The sequence below is a fragment of the Macaca nemestrina genome, chromosome 6 (genome assembly GCF_043159975.1).
Source record: "Macaca nemestrina isolate mMacNem1 chromosome 6, mMacNem.hap1, whole genome shotgun sequence".
NCBI classification, from domain to species: Eukaryota; Metazoa; Chordata; class Mammalia; order Primates; family Cercopithecidae; genus Macaca; species Macaca nemestrina.
Window position 1 is genome coordinate 62,986,665 of NC_092130.1, and position 16,771 is coordinate 63,003,435.

Genomic DNA, 16,771 nt, shown 5'->3' on the forward strand with positions numbered 1-16,771 from the left:
AAGGAAGGAGGGTGTGCAGGCAGTGGCAGCAAACTAGCCATGCCAGGCTCAGAGGTGCTTTATCAAGTGCTGGCAGGATAGGTGATGCTTGTCTTGGCATTTATGTAGAGGACTGGCAGCAAGGTTGTCACCAAAAAGATTGCATGACATGATTTTGCTTTGGTTTTTGCTGACAGTCTTCTGTTACTCTTCCAGGTATTTTATCATCTAAAATCGTTTTCTGATTAAAGAAACCAGAATAAGGCACTATTGCTTCACTTAAAAATACCAATTGATATAACAAGCCAGCACAAACTGACAATAGAAAATATTAAAGTGATCAATATTGAATTGGGTGATCAAAACATCTAAGATGATGTAATTGTCTATCTAGAAATCTCCAGTCAACTAAAAAATGTTAGAAATAATAATAGAAGTCATTAAATGTAATCATATTCATGTAAAAAAAGGAAACATATATGGGGTGCAATAGAAGAGAAAAATCCCATTTGCACTGCTCCTCACACACAGAGTAATAATACATTCAAATAAACATAACAATATTCAAGACATATAGGGAAATCTACACAAAAATATATGAAATGATGTAAAATTGTATTTAAGTAAATGCAAAAATAGAATGCATTCTTGGATAGGAAGTTTATAAATATTAATTAATTCCAAACTCATATGTATATGAAATGTGATTATAATTAAATAACAAAAGGCAGAATGTTATCAAGTCCCCATTTGAAAAGGAGATGGAAATATCTAAAACAAGTCTGAGAAGATTGGTGAAAAGGGAATAATCTGGCTAGATATTGAAATATCATACAAATTTCAAAACTTTTGACATATTAATATATTAAACTCACATTGTGTCAACATATTAAAGTACTTTGGAGCTGCATAAATACAAAGTGGTTTAATGGAGCACAATAGAGGCCAAAATAAATGATAATAAATATGGGATTTTGATTTACTACAAGGATGCAAACCAGTGGGGAAAGAAGGTGATATAGCTAGACTTTATGTCCCCACCCAAATCTCATCTTGAATTATAATTTCCAGGTGTTTAGGGAGAGATCTGTTGGAAAGTGATTGGATTATTGGAGTGGTTTCCCCCATGCTGTTCTTGTGATACCGAGTGAAATTCTCAAAAGATCTGATGGTTTTATAAATTGCACTTTTTCCGTAGCTGACACACACTTGCTCTCTCATCTGCTGCCATGTAAGACATGCCTCTTCCTTTTCTACCATGATTGTGAAGTTTCCTGAGGCCTTCCCAGCCATGCAGAACTATAAGTCAATTAAACCTCTTTCCTTTAATTATTTTGTTTTATTTTTTTGGTTGTACTTTACGTTCTAGGGCATATGTGTACAAAGGGCAGGTTTGTTACATATATATATACATGTGCCATGTTGGTGTGCTGCACCCATTAACTCGTCATTTGTATTAGGGATATCATCTAATGCTATCCCTCTTCCCTACCCCCAACCCCACAACAGGCCCCGGTGTGTGATGTTTCCCTTCCAGTGTCCAAGTGTTCTCATTGTTCAATTCCCACCTGTGAGTGAAAACATGCGGTGTTTGGTTTTTTGTCCTTGTGATAGTTTCCTGAGAATGGTGGTTTCCAGCTTCATCCATGTCCCTACAAAAGACATGAACTCATGCTTTTTATGGCTGCATAGTATTCCATGGTGTATGTGTGCCACATTTTCTTAATCCAGTCTGTCAGTGATGGACATTTGGGTTGGTTCCAAGTCTTTGCTATTGTGAATAGTGCTGCAATAAACATACGTGTGCATGTGTCTTTATAGCAGCATGATTTATAATCCTTTGGGTATATACCCAGTAATGGGATGGCTGGGTCAAATGGTATTTCTACTTCTAGATCCTTGAGGAATCGCCACAATGTCTTCCACAATGGCTGAAGTAGTTTACAGTCCCACCAACAGTGTAAAAGTGTTCCCGTTTCTCCACATCCTCTCCGCACCTGTTGTTTCCTGACTTTTTACTGATCACCATTCTAACTGGTGTGAGATGGTATCTCATTGTGGTTTTGATTTGCATTTCTTTGATGGCCAGTGATGATGACCAATTTTTCATGTGTCCTTGGCTACAAAAATGTCTTCTTTTGAGAAGTGTCTGTTCATATCCTTTGCCCACTTTTTGATGGAGTTGTTTATTTTTTTCTTGTAAATTTGTTTGAGTTCTTTGTAGGTTCTGGATATTAACCCTTTGTCAGATGACTAGACTGCAAAAATTTTCTCACATTCTGTAAGTTGCCTGTTCACTCTGATGGTAGTTTCTTTTGCTGTGCAGAAGCTCTTTAGTTTAATTAGATCCCATTTGTCAATTTTGGCTTTTGTTGCTATTGCTTTTGGTGTTTTAGACACGAAGTCCTTGCCCGTGCCTATGTCCTGAATTGTATTCCTTAGGTTTTCTTCCAGGGCTTTTATGGTTTTTAGGTCTAACATTTAAGACTTCAATCCATCTTGAATTAATTTTTGTGTAAGGTGTAACGAAGGGATACAGTTTCAGTTTTCTGCATATGGTTAGCCAGTTTTCCCAGCATCATTTATTAAATAGGGAATCCTTTCCCCATTTCTTGTTTTTGTCAGGTTTGTCAAAGATCAGATGGTTGTAGATGTGTGGTATTATTTCTGAGGGCTCTGTTCTGTTCCATTGGTCTATATTTCTGTTTTGGTACCAGTACCAAGCTGTTTTGGTTACTGTAGCCTTGTACTATAGTTTGAAGTCAGGTAGCGTGATGCCTTCAGCTTTGTTCTTTTGACTTAGGATTGTCTTGGCCATGCAGACTCATTTTTGGTTCCATATGAACTTTAAAGTAGCTTTTTCCAATTCTGTGAAAAAAGTCATTGGTAGCTTAATGGGGATGGCATTAAATCTATACATTACCTTGGGTAGTATGGCCATTTTCATGATATTGATTCTTCCTATCCATGAACATGGAATGTTCTTCCACTTGTTTGTGTCCTCTTTTATTTCATTGAGCAGTGGTTTGTAGTTCTTGAAGAGGTCCTTCACATCCCTTGTAAGTTGTATCCCTAGGGATTTTATTTTCTTTGAAGCAATTGTGAATGGGAGTTCACTCATGATTTGGCACTCTGTTTGTCTCTCATTGGTGTATAAGAATGCTGGTGATTTTTGCACATTGATTTTGTATCCTGAGACTTTGCTGACACTGCTTATCAGTGTAAGGAGATTTGGGGCTGAGACAAGGGGTTTTCTAAATATACAATCATATCATCTGCAAACAGGGACAATTTGATGTCCTCTTTTCCTAATTGAATACCCTTTATTTCTTTCTCCTGCCTGTTTGCCCTGGCCAGAACTTCCAGCACTATGTTGAACAGGAGTGGTGAGACAGGGCATCCCTGTCTTGTGCCAGTTTTCAAAGGGAATGCTTCCAGTTTTTGCCCATTCAGTATGATATTGGCTGTGGGTTTGTCATAAATAGCTCTCATTATTTTGAGATACATCCCATCAATACCTAATTTATTGAGAGTTTTTAGCATGAAAGGCTGTTGAATTTTGTCAAATGCCTTTTCTGCATCTATTGAGATAATCATGTGCTTTTTGACTTTGGTTCTATTTATATGATGGATTGCGTTTATTGATTTGCATATGTTGAACCAACCTTGCATCTCAGGGATGAAGCTCACTTGGTCATGGTGGATAAGCTTTTTGATGTGCTGCTGGATTTGGTTTGCCAGTATTTTATTGAGGATTTTTGCATCGATGTTCATCAGGGATATTGCTCTAAAATTATCTTTTTTTGTTGTGTCTCTGCCAGACTTTAGTATCAGGATGATGCTGGCCTCATAAAATGAGTTAGGGAGGAATTCCTCTTTTTCTACAGATTGGGAGAGTTTCAGAAGGAATGATAAGAACTCCTCCTTGTACCTCTGGTAGAATTTGGCTGTGAATCCATCTGGCCCTGGATTTTTTTTGGTTGGTGGGCTATTAATTATTGCTTCAATTTCAGAGCCTGTTATTGGTCTATTCAGGGATTCAACTTCTTCCTGGTTTAGTCTTGGAAGGGTGTATGTGTCCAGGAATTTATCCATTTCTTCTAGATTTTCTAGTTCATTTGCGTAGAGGTGTTTATAGTATTCTCTGATGGTAGTTTGTATTTCTGTGGGATTAGTGGTGATATTCCCTTTAACAATTTTTATTTCATCCATTTAATTCTTCTCTCTTTTCTTCTTTATTAGTCTTGCTAGCGTTCTATCAATTTTGTTGATCGTTTCAAAAAACCATGTCCTGGATTCATGACTTTTTTGAAGGGATTTTTGTGTCTCTATCTCCTTCAGTTCTGCTCTGATCTTAGTTATTCCTTGCCTTCTGCTAGCTTTTGAATGTGTTTGTTTTCGCTTCTCTAGTTCTTTTAATTGTGATGTTAGGGTGTCAATTTTAGATCTTTCCTGCTTTCTTGTGTGGGCATTTAGTGCTATAAATTTCCCTCTACACACTGCTTTAAATGTGTTCCAGAGATTCTGGTATGTTGTGTCTTTATTTTCGTTGGTTTCAAAGAACATCTTTATTTCTGCCTTCATTTTGTTATGTACCCAGTAGTCATTCAGGAGCATGTTGTTCAGTTTCCATGTAGTTGAGTGGTTTTGAGTGAGTTTCTTAATCCTGAGTTCTAGTTTGATTGCACTGTGGTCTGAGAGACAGTTTGTCATAATTTCTGTTCTTTTACATTTGCTGAGGAGTGCTTTACTTCCAACTATGTGGTCAATTTTGGAATAAGTGTGATGTGTTGCTGAGAAGAATGTATATTCTGTTGATTTGAGGTGGAGAGTTTTGTAGATGTCTAATAGATCTGCTTGCTGCAGAGCTGAGTTCAGTTCCTGGATATCCTTTTTAAGTTTCTGTCTCGTTGATCTGTCTAATATTGGCAGTGGGGTGTTAAAGTCTCCCATTATTATTGTGTGGGAGTCTAAGTCTCTTTGTAGGTCTTTAAGGACTTGCTTTATGAATCTGGGTGCTCCTGTATTGAGTGTATTTATTTTTAGGATAGTTAGCTCTTTTTCTTTAATTGATCCCATTACCATTATGTAATGGCTTTTTTTGTCTTTTTTGATCTTTGATGGTTTAAAGTCTGTTTTATCAGAGACTAGGATTACACCCCTTTCCTTTTTTTGTTTTCCATTTGCTTGGTAGATCTTCCTCCATCCCTTGTTTTTTGAGCCTATGTGTGTCTCTGCACATGAGATGGGTCTCCTGAATACAGCACACTGATGGGTCTTGACTCTTTATCCAATTTGCCAGTCTGTGTCTTTTAATTGGAACATTTATCCCATTTACATTTAAGGTTAATATTGTTATATGTGAATTTGATGCTGTCCTTGTTATGTTAGCCAGTTATTTTGCTCGTTAGTTAATGCAGTTTCTTCCTAGCATCGATGATCTTTACAATTTGGCATGTTTTTGCAGTGGCTGGTACTGGTTGTTCCTTTCCATGTTTAGTGCTTCCTTCAGAAGCTCTTGTAGGGCAGGCCTGATGTTGACAAAGTCTCTCAGCATTTTCTTGTCTGTAAAGGATTTTACTTCTCCTTCACTTATGACGTTTAGTTTGGCTGGAAATGAAATTCTGGGTTGAAAATTCTTTTCTTTAAGAATGTTGAATATTGGCCTCCCACTCACTTCTGGCTTGTAGACTTTCGGCCAAGAGATCCATTGTTAGTCTGATGAGCATTAGTCTGATGGGCTTCCCTTTGTGGGTAACCCGACTTTTCTCTCTGGCTGCCCATAACATTTTTTCCTTCTTTCAACTTTGGTGAATCTGACAATTGTGTGTCTTGGGGTTGCTCTTCTCGAGGAGCATCTTTGTGGCCTTCTCTGTATTTCCTGAATTTGAATGTTGGCCTGCCTTCTTAGGTTGGGGAAGTTCTCCTGGATAATATCCTGCAGAGTGTTTTCCAACTTGGTTCCATTCTCCCCATCACTTTCATGTACACCAATCAGACGTAGATTTGGTCTTTTCACATAGTCCCATATTTCTTGGAGGCTTTGTTCATTTCTTTTTACTCTTTTTTCTCTAAACTTCTCTTCTTGCTTCATTTCATTCATTTGGTTTTCAATCACTGATACCCTTTCTTCCAGTTGATTGAATCTGCTACTGAAGCTTGTGCATGCATCACGTAGTTCTCATGCCATGGTTTTCAGCTCTATTAGGTCATTTACGGTCTTCTCTACACTGTTTATTCTAGTTAGCCATTCGTCTGATCTTTTTTCGAGGTTTTTAGCTTCTTTGCAGTGGGTTCAGACATCCTCCTTTAGCTCTGAGAAGTGTGTTATTACCAATCATCTGAAACTTTCTTCTCTCAACTCGTCAAAGTTATTCTCTGTCAACTTTGTTCCATTGCTGGCAAGGAGCTGCATTCCTTTGGAGGAGAAGAGGTGCTCTGATTTTTAGAATTTTCAGCTTTTCTGCTCTGGTTTCTCACCATCTTTGTGGTTTTATCTACCTTTGGTATTTGATGATGATGATGTACAGATGGGGTTTTGGTGTGGATGTCCTTTCTGTTTGTTAGTTTTCCTTCTAACAGTCAGGACCCTCAGCTGCAGGTCTGTTGGAGTTTGCTGGAGGTCCACTCCAGACCCTGTTTGCCTGGGTATCACCAGTGGAGGCTGCAGAACAGCAAATATTGCAGAAAGGCAAATGTTGCTGCCTGATCCTTCCCTTGTGGAAGCTTCATCTTGGAGGGGCACCCAGTCATATGAGGTGTCACTCGGCCCCTACTGGGAAGTGCCTTTCTGTTAGGCTACTCAGGAGTCAGTGATCCACTTGAGGAGGCAGTCTGTCCATTCTCAGATCCCAAACTCCATGCTGGGAGGACCACTACTCTCTGCAAAGCTGTGAGACTGGGATGTTTAAGTCTGCAGAAGTTTCTGCTTTCTTTTATTCGGCTATTCCCTGCCCCAAGAGGTGGAGTCTGCAGAGGCAGGCAGGCCTCCTTGAACTGCGGTGGGCTCCAACCAGTTTGAGCTTTCCAGCCAGTTTTTTTACCTACTCAAGCCTCAGCAATGGAGGATGCCCCTCCCCCAGCCTCAGTGCCACCTTGCAGTTCGATCTCAGACTGCTGTGCTAGCAGTGAGTGAGGCTCCGTGGGTGTTTGACCCTCTGAGCCAGGCATGGGATATAATCTCCTGGTGTGCCATTTGCTAAGACCATTGGAAAAGCACAGTATTAGGGTGAGAGTGTCCTGATTTTTCAGGTACCATCTGTCACATCTTCCCTTGGCTATGAAAGGGAATTCCCCGACCCCTTGTGCTTCCCGGGTGAGGCGATGCCCCACCCTGCTTTGGCTCATGCTCCATGGGCTGCACCCACTGTCTGACAAGCCCCAGTGAGATGAAACTGGTACCTCAGTTGGAAATGCAGAAATCACCCATCTTCTGCGTCACTCACACTGGGAACTGTAGACTGGAGCTGTTCCTATTCGGCCATCTTTGAACTGCAGAACTAAACCGCGTTCCTTTATACATTACCCAGTCTCAGGTATTCCTTTATAGCAATGTGAAAATGGACTAATACAGAGGGACTGAAGGACTCATTCAGTGGATGGTATGTGTATAACAGGCTGCCATTTAGAATTGTGTAAACATAAACTTTTCCTTTTACACAACTGGTTCTGCCTTAGCTTGCTAGAGCTGCTGTAATACACACAAAATACTAGGTGGCTTAAACAACAGTGAATTATTTTCTTACAATTCTGGAGTCTAGAAGTCCAAGATTAAGATGTCAGCAGGGACGGTTTCTTCTGCAGCTACTCTCAAAGGCTTGTGGATGGCTGTCTTCTGGTTTTTCCTCGTGGTCTTCCCCAATATCCTAATCTTTTCTCTTATCAGACAAGACATCAGCCATTTTAGGTTAGGGCCCACCCTAATGACTTCATTTTACCTTCATTACCTCTTTAAAGGTTCTGTTTCCAAATACAGTCCCTCTCTGCGTACTGGAGATTAGGACTTCAATATCTGAATTCTGACAGGACATATTAATCTCATTAGGAATTGGGCTCCCAGACCACCAGCAATCTTAAATCTCAACCTAGAATCAGAAACTCTGGGTGTGGGGCCCAATTATGTGTATCTTAACAAGTCCTCCAGGTGATTCTGAAGCATGTTAAAGTTTGAAAACTACTCCTTAAACAAAAATAATTTCCAAATTATTAAGTAAAAAAATAAAACTAAGAATTAGCACTGGGTTGAATAGTGAGCCCCTAGAAATTCATGTCCACTCTGAAGCTTAGAATGTAACCTTATATGAAAAAAGGGATTTGCAGATATAATTAGCTTAATTAAAATAAGGTTATCTTCGATTAGGATGGGTAGTAATCCAATGACTAGTGTTCTTCAAGTAAAGCAAAGGAACATAGACAGATATGCAAAGAAAATGTCCATATAATGATGGAGGTAGAAATTAGAGTAATGTATCCACCAGCAAAATACATCAAAACTTGTGGGCAACTACCAGAAGCTGGGAGAAACAAGGAAGGATCCTCCCCTAGGGTAAGGACTTCACACAGGGCAAGACCCTGCCAATGCCATGATTTCAGATGTCTGTGCTCTAGAGCTGTGTGAAAATACATTTTTGTTGTTTTAGGGGACCAAGTTTGTGGTGCTTTGTTACAGCAGCCCTGCAAAACTAATACAGAGTATTAAGAAATTAACTTAATTAATTTTTTAGTGGAATGGACTTTTATAAACAGAATATAAAACTTAGAAAATAAAAAGCTCCACATGGTAAGAAAAGTGCAATGTCAAAAAACAAACAACAACAACAACAACAAAATGATAAACTAGAAAGGGTATTAGTAATACTTAAAAGAGGTCACTTTTTAAAAAAATTTATAAAATGTTCATAAAAACAAATAAGAAAAGATGGTTAATAGGAATAAAATGTGAAAATGTGAGAGGACACTTTGAGGAAAAATGCCTAAATGCTAAAAAATGTGTTAAAATATAGTCAATGGCTTTATTACATTAATGTAAATTAAATCAGCAGGACACAATTCTTTTCATCTATCAGAATAACACATTAAGTTATAATGTTTAATGGTGGTAAGTTTAGAAATATAGGCAATCCCTTACATTCTTGGAGGAAAATAAATTTCACCCTTTTCATAAAGCAATTTGACCATATTGTAGGTTTTTAAATGCACACGGCAATGCGATGCCTGAAAATTTACATACAAAATTATTTCAAGATATATGTAAAACAATATTTCTGGCAGGATTTTTTTGCTACCAAAGCAAACAAAAAAAAACCTGCAAACAGTCTACATATCCACCTATGTGATATAATAAAATGGAATGAGATCATGTTCTTTGCAGGGACATGGGTGGAGCTCGAAGCCATTATCCTCGCAAACAGACACAGGAACAGAAAACCAAACACCGCATGTTCTCATTTATAGGTGGAGCTGAACAATGAGAACACATGGACACAGGGAGGGGAACATCACACTCTGGGGTGTGTCAGGGGGATGCAGTGGAAGGACAACATCAGAATAAATAGCTAATGGATGCTGAACTTAATACCTAGGTGATGGGCTGATAGTTGCAGCGAACCACCATATGTTTACCCATGAAACAAACCTGCACATCCCACACATGTATCCTGGAACTTAAATAAATTAAGTTTTTTAAAAAAGAAATAATAAGACATTAAAAGATTGAGGTAGATTTCTATGTATTAATATGGGAAAATATTTGGTATGTTAAACAAAGATATTCAGGGGCAGAAAATGGAAGCTTGTTTAAATTTTTTTGTGTAAATAAAATAAGATGTGCTCACAAAAAATGTATTTCTAGAAGTAATCACAAGGAATGAGTAACAGTAGATATCTTTGATAAGGGATTTGAGGGTATAAGAAAGGAGGCTTCACATGTTGCTCATCTTTATGGTTTACTCTTAGCATAACTATTTAGAGATACAGATAAGAAAACCTGCATAAATACTGTGCCAATTTATTTTATCTGGATGTCGAGATTATGGACTATTTTAATGTTTTTTAATTATAATTTTATGTGCAAAAACCTCTCATATTGTATAGTTGCAAAAAGGCCTGAGATAACTTTCCACTTAATTGCTTTACAAACTAAAATATATATATATAGACAAGCTTTCCATACTGTTTCCTAGTACTCACCAGCAATAAGCAAGTGTTTTAACTGCGAATTCTTTGAATAAGTCATTTTGTAAATCAAGGGACAAGAATGATGTTGCATGATATAAAGAAACAGCATAGCCACCATTCTTTTCTCAGACTTTGAAGGGACCACTTTTGATATGCTGCTCTATTGGCAGCCTATGACAGTAAACAATGATGGTGAACTTGGATTTTTGATCTTTCAAGCAGAGATTGTCTTTATTGTCATTCACTCTAATACCTCTGCCAAGCAGGAGAGAAAAGATGTGGGGAAGGAAGGATGTTTAGATAATTCAAGTAAATAATGTACTCCACATAATATATGATAAATGGTAACTAAGAGTTCAAGCTCTGGGTCAGGGGGCTTTGTCTTTAAATTTCAGCTTCACTGTGACTCAATTTATGGCCTGAGGCAACTCAGCTTCTTGGTGTCTGTTTTCTCACTGAAACACAGACAATAATTAGCTTCTTCACATAGGGTGATTGTATTAAGTGAACAAATGCAGATACTCCGCACAGAACCTGAGAAGGAGCAGCATTTAAAAAAAATTCGCCATAAAAAGTGTTATCTTGGAAAAAGACATGGAATTTATGTATTTACAATTGCAGTTATAATAATACATGAAACAGATATCATGAACAAGTCCAAAGGATCATGCAAATAAATTGCATTGTAGCTGACTGCAGAATTGGAGCAAAACTGATTATTTTAAAAAGAGCAGACATGCACATTTAAATGATGTTAGAAATAAATTATGTGTTTCCTACATATCAGACCCATTTCCACTCCATATAGTACATTTTAACTGTTGACTGAGAATAAGATTCATTTTAACTTTTTTATTCAAAACTGTTAGCAGCATGAATCCGTGTGGGTCTGCACCAACTCAATTCTTGCTCAGAGGAAAGAATTCGCCCAATGGGCATATGGCAGAGTGAGAGACAGAGGGAAGTTTTAGATCTGGAGTCAAAGTTTATTAAAAAGTTTTAGAGTGGAATGAAAGGAAGTGAAGTATACTTGGAAGAAGGCCAAGTGGGAGAGTTGGGAGATTCAAGTACATGGTTTCACTTTCTTTTGGGGTTTTATATGTTGTCATGCTTTTGGGGTCTTGCCGCTCTTCTCTCCTAATTCTTCCCCTGGGGTGGGCTGTCCCCATGAGCAGTAGCCGGTCAACCCTTGGGAGGGACTGCATGCACAGTGAGTTTACTGAAATTGTGTGCATGTTCATTTGAGCCATTTACCTTACTAGTCATGTGTTCCTATAGGAAGGTCATATACCAGTTAAACTGCCATTTTGCCTCTTAGTGCACATGCCTGAGCCCACTCGCGCAACTCCTGTGATCTTATCGGAAAGCTGCCGATCACCAGCTTCTGGTGATTTTTATCTATTGGGAGATTGTCTTTCCCTGGTGCTGTTTGCATCCTATTATTATTTTAGAGAGAGACAGTTTAACAACCACCTTACCATCACCTTATGGTCGCCTGACAATCAAGGTGATGAGTGGGGGAAGGGTTCTGCCCTGCTCATGTCTGCCTAACTACCTACTCTAACAAAACCAATGACACAGTTATCAAAGTGAAAATTAAACCTTTCCCCACATTTCAACATGAAGTTGTGCATTTCATGTGTAACTAATACATAGTTACATATTAGGTGCTCCAGGAATCACCTGCATTTTAGTGAAAAGATAAAAGATGTTTGGTTTTCATAGTGCCAGTTCATTTGCTTGTTTGCATGTTGTTTTGTGACCCTTGGTAAGTCTGCTGTCTTGAGGGAGGTGATGTTTTGATAATCCACTTAATTTATAGTTATTCCTTTTTTACAGAACCAACAACATACAGAACAACAACAACAAAAACATTCCTAAACTGAGTTGTCTTTTTCTTTTCTTTTCTTTTCTTTTTTTTCTTTTTGTATATTGACAGATGTTTAAAAACCAAATAATACTTACTTGTTTTAATATCTTCCTCAGACATTCTTTTTAATGTAAAGGAAACTATTGAGTTACTGGATAAAGCTGAATGTTGCCATCTTCTCTGAGTAAAATTGCAATATGAGATGCTTTGTGCTCACTAAGAGTAAGCAAACACTCATCATGGGTTCCCCAGAGCAGAGGACCTCAAAATGGGATCTATGACAGGGTTTTAGGGGTTGGTAATCCCCCTGAATTCCTATGTAATGTTTTATGTGTATATACATCACTTTCATTACATATTTAGACAAGTCTTTTATCTAAAAATTCTTCATTTCTACAGGGCAACAAATCCCAAAATATTTTAGAACTTTCAACCAAATGAAGTTTGGTAGACCTATCACTCAATTGCTGAGAGATTGAGAGAGAAGTAACGACTAAGGTCAGCTTGGAAGCATACTATTTGTGATTAACAGGAATAATTTGGTGATCTACTTGGAGAGAGTAATAAAATCTACATTTTAAGTCTAGCTAACTGTGAGTCTATTTGTAGAATGCCAAGGTCTTGGTTTTTCCCTATTCACATAGTGTGTAAAACATGGTCACTGAATAAGCATATTCTAATTAAAGTTGAGTGTTGTTTTATAGTTTTATTTTACCTATTTTTCCTTTAGTTTAGTACACAGAAAAACATTTTTGTAAACCTAAGCTGTAAAGTCTTTTCTACTGCTTTTTAGGAGAATCTAAATTGAGTTTTAAATAAGGGAAGGGAAATTGGAGTATAAATATCCTTGTGTTTATAATACCTTTGCCCTTGTAGTTGGATGTATATGTCTTTTACACATGGGGAGAATTGGGTTCAATATGTTTTTTAAAGCAAAACAAATATCACAATCTAAAGTATAAGTCGACGTATATATTTTTGACCCAAATTATATTCATACTGATATATGATAGAAAAAGACAATGAAGAAGTCAAACTTTCATTCCAATGTTGTAAAAGTATATCATGAAGAAAGCATTTGTGGGTTGTCTCTAAGAAATTTGGGGGGTTATTGACAACGTTTTATTCTCTATAATAAGGACTTGGAATCATCATTCAAGTTGTTATGGGATTTGAGAGCATATTCAGAACTTTTCTCTGAGGGTCTACTATGGAACACAGTTAGAGAACTCCATCTAGTCAGGTTTAAATTATGAATGTTTTGACCCTATTTGGGGCATGTGAGACAAATTATACATCCTGGTCAGCACACTCCTTTTGGGATGGAGCTGCCTGTTTCTATAATCATTGATGCACTCATAAACAAAGGAAGACATCTTTTCCAATAAAAGATTTTAAGTATACAATTTGCAGCCCTGAGTGTAAAATGCCCCACAATAATATGAATAGACAAAGCAGCTTAAATTCCTTCCGATTGGAGGTCATAAAATACGAACATGCTTTTTAAATACAACTCAAGAAGAAAAATGAAAAACAGACTACATTTTCTTATGGCACAAACGCTCAGCCTTACACACATTTGCAGAGGAAAAAATTGAAAGCATGCATCTTGATACATGCTATAATACGAATGCATGCTAGAACCAGGTTCTTGTGAATTATACCCTCTTCTCCGACACACATGCACAATCTTCCATTTCTTGGTTGTCTGTGATTAGAAAGAGCACAAATCTGATTTTTCTTTCAAAGGTATCTTTCTTTTTGTCTTGGCTTTATCTCAGTTGATTTTCCTCTTAGTGTTCATTTGACAAGCATTTTTTGTTGTCACCCACATGTCACCCATATACGTATATTCATATTCAATCCACTTAGTAAAGTAAGGTCAGAAATGGCTTAAAATAACCATCAGTATATTGATTACCTAGCTAGTAATTTGTGAGATAAAATTTAAGTTCGCTGATATCAAAGCTCATAATATCCAAAAATGTCTTCTTTTTAACTTAAAGCTGGCACTTTTCAGTGGAGAGCTAATACATTCTGGTTAAATAGTCACCTCTGCAGAATATGAGATGTAAAACATCCCTCCCACAAATAATCAACCTGAGTGCCAACAATAAAGAAGAATGAGTCACATCTAGAGAATTAACAAACAATAAGAACTCAACCAAAAGCCAGTCGCTTTTTATCACCATGAGCCAGACATTTAAATGCTATCAGTGATAAAGTATTTTCCTGAAAAAATATTTTATTGGCCAAATTCTAAACAGTTGCTTTGTTTACTGCTGAATTTCAATAATATTTAGTTAACCTTCAAAATAGCACGTTTTTATCATTTGCTTTATAGAAAAAAGTGTATTCCACAGGGATGTTAATTTGGACGATTACTCTTGTCTCATCAGGTCTGATACCATGACATCTGTGAACTCACTTACACATCTGCATTAGAACTAAGATTATAACAATTCAACATTGTTCAACCTTGTGTTGGCCACAGTACCTCCAACCTCTGTAGCACTACATATTCCTTTGTTTAAACAATTGATTCTAAGTTAAAAATATTAACACCGTTATGGGAAAGATGAAGAGACAGAACTTGAGTTGCATCAATTCTATCATTCTTTGTAACCATCTAGAGTTTTTAATGGCGTTTGATATTTAAACCAGTGAACTAGAATATGAACCGTGAAGTATAATATTTTTGTTTGAGATGTGTAAATCTTAGTCCCCATATTAAATCTTTCACTTAATTTGAAAGCCTTTAAAATTGATATTTATATCTTCTATAATTGTTATAAAATGTATAATAAATCCAGAAAACTATTATAATTATTGTTTTACATAATTATTATTGAAAATATTTTTTCATACAGAAGAGGGAAGTGTTGACATATATGTTAATTATGCCACTTATTGAAAGCTTAATCCCATATTAATTATAAAGTAGTATCTAATAAACTATTTGGTGACTCTTATGATTAATCTAATGTCATGTAAAATAGCTGTTAGTACAGCCAAAACTGTATGTCTCTCAGAATTCAGGTGCCTAGACGTTTTTGATATACATAGCTCTTAGAGGCTGTCGAGTTCAGAGGTAGAAACTTAATAAGAAATGAGACTGAGGGGGAATATCTGAAAATCTTACTCCCAAAAGCCGTTTACTCACGCTCATGTGCACATGCACACACAGAACCTCACACACACACACAAAACAAGTAGAATGACGCAGACAGAGAAGTACATACTTCTCAGACTCACATGTTTTGAAGCTTTCACTCTTGTTTCTCTGGAACGTGTTTAATAAAAGAATTCAGTTTTACCTCTCTGTCCAAATTCCCTTACACAGGATTTTTATCTCTCATCTCCAGGTAATCTCCATTTTCTCCTGTCCTCCAACATATACATCCCCCCTACCCTAAAAGTATCACAGTGGTAGTAATTAATACTAGTTTGAGTCTGAAAGCAGTTCACACCTCATTTCAAAAAAGCCCATATGTAGACTACTCAGAAAACTGACTTTCAGAGAGAACTGTTTATTTTGAGCTGAAGAAGTTCTGTCTATCTTTCTTCGCTACAAGCAAGTGGCACAAAGGTCACTCTGCCCTGAAAAATGATTTAATCAGAAGTTACATGCTTTTCTGAGTCCCGGTATCTTGATACCTGCAAGTGACCAGGTATCAAGTTTACTTGCATAACCTAGGAAATAAGAAAGAATAAATGTGTCCTAATTATAACCTGTATTAAGATTAGAAACTTTCTGATGTGACAAGTCTGCATAGCATCCCAAGGAATTGTTATGCTTCCATCTAAACTATGTCTTATATATAATGTGTAATCTGCTGTTGGTAATGGCCTATATGACAAAAAGATATACTTTCTTTGATGGTATAGCTTATCACACCCATAAAAGACCACACATAACTATTCTCCTAAACATGCAGATATTTTCCTAAAATTTGGACTATTTAGCCGAAGCTATTTTAACACTGGGCATGGTCCATGCCCAAGTAAAGAACTTAGAAGAGAATGCACAGCTTTTGGAATCTGTTAAAATGTCATTACTGCTAAGAATGTGACATATGGGGATAATTAGCTATTGTAGTCACCATGGACGCTATAGACTGTATTCCGGAATGTTACTGGACCAAGTCTTCTCAGCATATTTTACATAATTTGGCAGCCTTCTTTATGAGCAATTCTAAAAAGAGTGGGCCACAAATTAGCACAACAAAAATTATATTTAAAGTAATTTATCTCATTTTTCAATTTGTTCCGTCTCTACCAGCTTTAGACCAGGATTTCTTTTTTAATGATCCTGAATAGAATACAACCTTGCTCTTCTCAAGAAATGGATTGGGGTTCACTCTCAGTGCTTGTGGATCTTCTCTGTTTCTATTTATCATTAATTTAGGAAACTGGCTCTGAATGAACAAAATATACCTCATTGGATTCTGAGGCTATCATTTCAGACAACTGTAGCATCTCTGTATGACTACATTATATCTTTATCTTTTTCTTGATTAAACCTCAAGTATTATCAAATAATCCTTCTAATAACACAAACATGATTTTTTTCTTCTCGAAATTAAGGAACTGTTTTTGTTACCAATAATTTATTCATTCAGACGTTCTTTAAACCAGCAGTTGGTAAATTACAACTCATTGGTCAACCTCACCCATATTTGTAAAGATTTCTCGAAACACAGATATTCTCAATTGTTCATTTATTGTCTTTGGCTGTTTTCTCAC

General features: G+C 36.9%; 1 long non-coding RNA gene across 1 annotated transcript in view; it reads right to left on the minus strand.

Moving 5' to 3' along the window:
- The window catches only part of LOC105500016 (uncharacterized), a 41,749-nt gene extending 25,705 nt beyond the window's left edge, over positions 1-16,044 (minus strand). Inside the window, exon 1 of the long non-coding RNA XR_011624232.1 lies at positions 15,281-16,044. This is a non-coding gene — a long non-coding RNA (uncharacterized lncRNA). The remainder of the gene's footprint in view (positions 1-15,280) is intronic.
- Between the last annotated feature and the right edge of the window lie 727 nt (positions 16,045-16,771).